The sequence below is a fragment of the Poecilia latipinna genome, unplaced genomic scaffold (genome assembly GCF_001443285.1).
Source record: "Poecilia latipinna isolate Pla-1442-1.1 unplaced genomic scaffold, P_latipinna-1.0 Scaffold94, whole genome shotgun sequence".
Lineage (NCBI taxonomy): Eukaryota > Metazoa > Chordata > Actinopteri > Cyprinodontiformes > Poeciliidae > Poecilia > Poecilia latipinna.
Window position 1 is genome coordinate 120,008 of NW_015112710.1, and position 6,057 is coordinate 126,064.

General features: G+C 40.0%; 1 protein-coding gene across 2 annotated transcripts in view; it reads right to left on the reverse strand.

The window, feature by feature from the left end:
* LOC106941666 (G-protein coupled receptor 98-like) overlaps nt 1-4,080 on the reverse strand; it is a 122,763-nt gene extending 118,683 nt beyond the window's left edge. For both annotated transcript variants that reach the window (XM_015024764.1, XM_015024755.1), the window contains exon 1: nt 3,678-4,080. The gene's annotated coding sequence lies outside the window, so the exon portion shown is untranslated. The remainder of the gene's footprint in view (nt 1-3,677) is intronic.
* Nucleotides 4,081-6,057: the final 1,977 nt, after the last annotated feature.

Genomic DNA, 6,057 nt, shown 5'->3' on the forward strand with positions numbered 1-6,057 from the left:
AGATAGATAGATAGATAGATAGATAGATAGATAGATAGATAGATAGATCGATCGATCAATAAATCATGACTTATTTTTAAGAAAGAAAATGAACAATTGTTTCTGATAAAACACATGACCTTTTTTTTCTACCTAACAAATTTGGCCACATTTCAGTGGGTGGATGCTACAACCCCCGATGAGGATTTTGTGGGAAAAAGTACAGAGGAAAATCCAATCCAGATATGGAAGTATGTGAAACGTGGCTCAATTTTGTTCAACTCAAACACCCAGAGATGTATGTGTAGCTCCTCTCCCAAACCAATACACCCACACACACACACACACACACACACACACACACACACACACACACACACAAAAGAGAGTATACAACGGACACACAACCGTACAATGTTTGCATGAATGCCAAAAGATTTGGTTTTCATCTCGTCTGACTAGAGCACTTTTTTCCACATGCTTGCTCTGTAAAATAAATTGTGAAAAACAAAATAACAAATGCTTCTGAAATGCCCCTGAGCTGTGGCCCTTAGCAGCTTCTACTAAGATACCATGTTTTCTAACAAACTTCCAAGGTCGGCTTCACAGAGCAGTTGTGTATTAATATTGACTGTAAGTTTTGCAAGGTGCACTTTATCTAGCAGTATAAAGTAAAAGTGCTTCTATACTGCTAGATAAAAGTGCTGCAAAAATGTCACACTTTTTTATGTTTATTTGTAAAAAAAAAAAAAAAAAAAAGAATGAAAGAAGAAAAACACATGTAGTTTTTCATCCACTTCACATTTATGGACTATATTGTTTTGATATAAGATATAAAACCCCAAAGCACTGACGTATGAGGCTATTATGTGACATAATGTTAAAAGTGCAAGTGTTATGAATCCTTTTCAAGAAACGTTAGGTCAAGCCATAATGACCTGTATCAACAGTGTTTCCTTGAAGTAAGCTGTTTTTCTGGTTGCTTTTGAATGCTAATTTTGTCTCTAACACAACAATAATAATGAGAGCAAGCAGTGGTAAAAAAATGAAAAGGCAACAGTAGGAGGACAGATGGCCATGAAGCCTTTCCAAATGAACAAAATGTGTGATCCGCTCAATTTGTGCTCTTCAGAGCTGCTCATATTCCAGGCTGTTTGCAACAAAAATGTAGACATTGTTGTTTGAGTTTGGCTGGATTTAATAGTATTGCGTAAACATAACAAAATGAAATTGATTTTGTCATCAACACAAAATGCTGCATAAATATACGATTATGATAATTATGAAAAAAAAAAAAAGAAAAACAAGAGAGGAATTTCAAGAGACTCATTCATGACTGAACTGTTTGTTGGGTTCTTCTGAAATCAACTTTGGGTTTCATTACCTCAGAACAAAACAGTAGGAATTTTGCATTGTTACATCCCCACTCCATTTTTACTTCTTCATGGAGCAAATTATACAAAACATTTTCACATTTGGTAATTTTAACACTCCAAACTTTAATAAATGTTATGGTTTTGTGTTCCAAAGTGGTGTATTTCCGAAAGGCGAAAGCGAAATGATACATGACTAACTTTTTTTAATATGTGAAAGACGATATCAAGCCGATATATTTTGGAAGCACTAATTTAACCATTCCTTTGTAGTTCTTGCTGGACATTTAGGCTTGTTGTCCTGCTTGAAGGTGACCTGACATTGGCCCCAGCCTCAAGTTTTTGACTGTCATGTACTCAGATTCTGTCCTTCCTAAAGAAAAGCAACCCCGCAGCATAGTGCTGCCACCACCTGATGCGCAGGGTTCACTTGTGCCACATATGGAGCGGTGTATGCGTCTTTTAAATGTCTTGAGGGAAACTGCAAACAGGACTTCTTGATGTTTTCTTCCAGCAGTGATTTCCTCATTGCTACTCTTCTATAAAGGCCAGATTGTGGAGGGCGTGCCGAAAAGCTCTGTTGTCAACAGATTCCCCCCCCTGAGCTGTGGAACAACCATGTCTTTGTCGGTTTGCAGTTGCGCCATATTGTGCCCAGTTCTGAGTGACAGATTGAACCGTGCGCTGCTCCATGAGACGTCCAGCGCTTCAGGTGTTGCTTCACAACTCAACCTGCATTACATTTTTCCAATGGGCTAAGAACACTTTTCCAAGGAAGTGTAAAGACCATCTTTGTTCAACTTTTCCAAACAACGTTGCACCTGTGTCACACAGATCTGTCAGGGTAACCTGTTGCAGACCTGCACTGTTTCCTCCATTGCCACACACTGGCAATGGGATCTCCTCCCCAAGCATCTCCACCAAACATCAATCTCCTCCTGTCTGTGACGTGCAACACTCCAGCACCTTTCATAATGAACAGGCTACGTTTATGGCTCAGCCCCCCTTTTGTACTGTGCAGCCGTGGGGAGGGGGTGAGACAGAAGGGGACCGAGGCAGGCAGTAAAACAGTTTCCGCCCAGTGAATCACATTCAGACCCTCACACAGGCGAATGGGGGCTGACCCCTGCCAGGCAATGACATAAACACTGACAAACAAAGGGACCCAAGCCTCTGGGCAAGTGAGGATCTTAGTGGACACCAAAGCTGTAAAGGCAAATTCAATGAGGCAGAGTGCATAAGCATGGAGAATATAAAACTTTTGCTCAATTTTGAAACAAAGAAACAGAAAAACTGCCTGAAACGTCCACAGATATAAAATGAACAATAGAGTAAGATGTGAAGTCTGATGCTGAGGAGGAGCAGGTGTAACTGCTGAATGGATACAGAAGCGGCTCTCACAATCCCCTGGGGGAGAGAAAGGATTTAACTCCGCTGAGGCGCCACAGATGAAGCAACAATAGAGATTTGCCAGGGACGCACCAAGATGACATCACGTCAGATCAATTAGAGGCAAGGAGAACGTGTTCAACAATTCGCAGAACCCAACCAGAACAACCGGCGTGATCTACAGAGCCTGAACATATGGGCAAAGGCGCAAAGGGCGGCTCCATAGGCGTTAATTTAACAGTAGCAGCACATGTGCGCAACTCAAAGTGTGCCAAGATTACTTATAGTCCGGGTAAGCCTATATAGATTAGTCGGCTGGGTCTATGAGAGAGGGTCCCCTCCCTTTGCTCTCCGTGTGTGCCAGTTGTTTTATTTCAGTGGGAGAGAGAAAACCTCACACAAAGCGCCGTGATCACAGTGGAGATCCTGGATGTAACCATGGAAGCGTTTGTCTCCGTCCTCAATGGGCTGCCCCGTCATTCATTTAAACTGATTGCGCTGAATCAATATTTAGGCTTTTCAATTTTATTAGCTGCTCCGAGGGGTATTTTTGGCTGGGCGGGAAAAGAAATTAGCAGTGGCCGAGCACTTTTAATCGTTTTCTTATAGTCTCACACAATGTGTCTGTCTTGGAGCCGTCTGGCATAATTGATGAGGAGGACCGCTACTCATTTGGTGCCTTTATTCTCTGCACTATTAATCTACCATTGACAATAGCTTACTGAATTAGTGATCATTAGGTTTCATTCCCCAGTTTAATAAATCTATAAATTGTTGTCTTGGAAGTCATCATCGAGTCTTTTGTTAGAATTGATCTTTTAAAGTTGTTCCGGTCGCCTCAGGTTTTTAAGGTTAGCGACCAAAACCAAGAACGCCAGAGGGGACAAGATCTAAATAAATAAACAAGGCGCGTTAAAATAAATCACGTGAACTTACCTGACACCTTGCTTGGTCCTTTCAGTCCTAGATAATTGACAATATCTTTACTGCCCTGGATAACATCGGTGAGCGCTCCAAAAACTCCTCAGCTCCGCCTATATTCCCAATCACCAGACATTTAAAACGGCATGTTGATTTTAGCTTCCCCGAGAGCAGCGTGGGATGAAGCGCGTCTGTCACCTAACGGGGCTGGAGCCGGGTGCAATGTGCCAAACTACGCGGGTTCCCTTCTTTCCTTCCTTCCCCGGAGTGTTTCAGAGTCTCTCTCTCTCTCCCTCTCTCCCTCTCTCCCCCTCTCTCTTTCTTTACACCTCACTACTCCGCGCTGACTGCCGCCATGTGGGAGCTCCTACTGTATGAGATTAGTTTATAGCTACTCAGAGGCTCAAGCTCATATGTCTGTGAAGCCTAATGAGACGCGATGTTTTAATCCTGTTCGTCTCGCACGGGGAGAACACGTAGTGCGCCGTATGTTCGCCGACGGCGCCACCGTGTGGAATATAAAGGTGTAGCTTCGGTTCAGTCACGGTGTTCTGTTCTGAGTATCTCTGCTACCTCGTCAGGTTTTCCTACCGTTGCGAGGATAGATATCTATGTCTCTCGGTTCTACGTTAATAAAACTTCTACCGTGATGTTTACACACCGAAAACTACAGCAGGCTGTGTTAATGTTAAATATTATCATTGGATAACATTCTTTGAGTAACGAGACTGTTAGTTGTTTTACGGGTTATTTTTTATGTTATTAACTGTTGACAGACAAGATATGAGAGCGACAATGAGCATCTCCATTAATTAACCGCCGTTACAGCATTGGATTCTCTTTGACCTGCTTCAAAAAATAAATATTTACAACAAATTATCCCACCTTAGCTCACTTCTAGCACACACACAATGACAGCAGCACTATTCCTGTAAGTACTTCTAGCTTACTCAAACTGACAAACATTTGATTTATTTCAAACAGGTCTTTAAAAACAAGCAATTTGCAGGACTAAATAAACTTTATTTACTGGTCAGAATCCAGAGCTGTGCAGATCATTACCAACTTCAACTGTGATCGCTACAGAAACAGAGATGCTTGGCCTTGAGCGAAACCACCAGTCAGATCTACTTGTCTGTCAAAAAATCATCTAGTTACAACCATATTTATTATCTTTCAAGTCCCTTACTTAACTATGAACCATTTACTTTAAAAAAAGTAGCAAAATTGCAAAATAAAAACAGAATTTTCCTCCACTTTTCAATTTTCTCTAATGTGTTTTGAAAAAAAAAATAGCAGCTGAACTGATCATTTGCAGAGGTTGCATAAAACAACATAGTGATCAAATTGTCTATTAACAGTTCAGTGCGGCCAGAGAGAAGAACTTTCTCTCAGCTGTCATGTCACAGCGTCATGGCAGTACAATACTGCCCAAACATGCATGTTTTAGGGTAGAGGAAAAAATCAGCAGTCTCTCAGTCCATTTAACAATGCAGAATATAAGCAAGCAAAGAGCTTATTTATTGTATTTTTATATCATCACAAGCCACAAATGGTGTTAAAATGTACATTTTCTGTGTGTAACTAATGTCACATATTTTCTACAAAATACTAAAACAATAACTATGGTTGGGATTAATTCTATTTCGTGCTCAGTCTTTAGTGTAAGACAGTTCAGGACGCCCCCTTGTGGATTTAAATAATCCATTCACTCCTTTCAGAGCCTGAGATTTATTGCTGGTGTGTTTTTCAGAGAAGAAAACATTTGAAACCCATTACTTTAGAGCAGTAAACTGTCATGTAACAGAAGCATGTTTTCTGATTGCTGGTTCAGTGCAAACACAGACAAAATGGGAAGATTTGTGAAGTGAAAGGGAACAATAGAGAAAAATCAAGAAATGGAGGAGATAGACTTCAGGAAAAAGCAAAAAGATGGAGCCCTTTATATGAAACATGTAAAGTTATGGAGGACCAAAACCGACATAATAAGAAATAAAATCATACATTTTAATAAGAAATAAAAGCATAATTATATATTTAATTTTTCATTTTCCTTACACATGAGTTTCCGTCAAGTAATATATTTTCTTTTTTTATTTCTCCTAAACATGCGTTTTTGTCTAGAAAAATAGATATTTTGCTTTTTCTTTTTTTGCTTCTCCCTTTTTGCTCGCTGTATTTCTGCATATTTTTATAAATAAAAAAATATGTTTTTGTGTGTGTGTGTGGGGGGGTGTTGGTATTAAATATAATCCCACGAATTATAATCATCAGCATGGTTGTGCATTTTCTCTTTACACCTATCTAGAATTTTTGTAAAACCCTCTGAAATATATTTTACAAAGTCTAGTCAAAATGGAAAACATTGCTTTTGGCACCATCTTGCGGTAAAAAT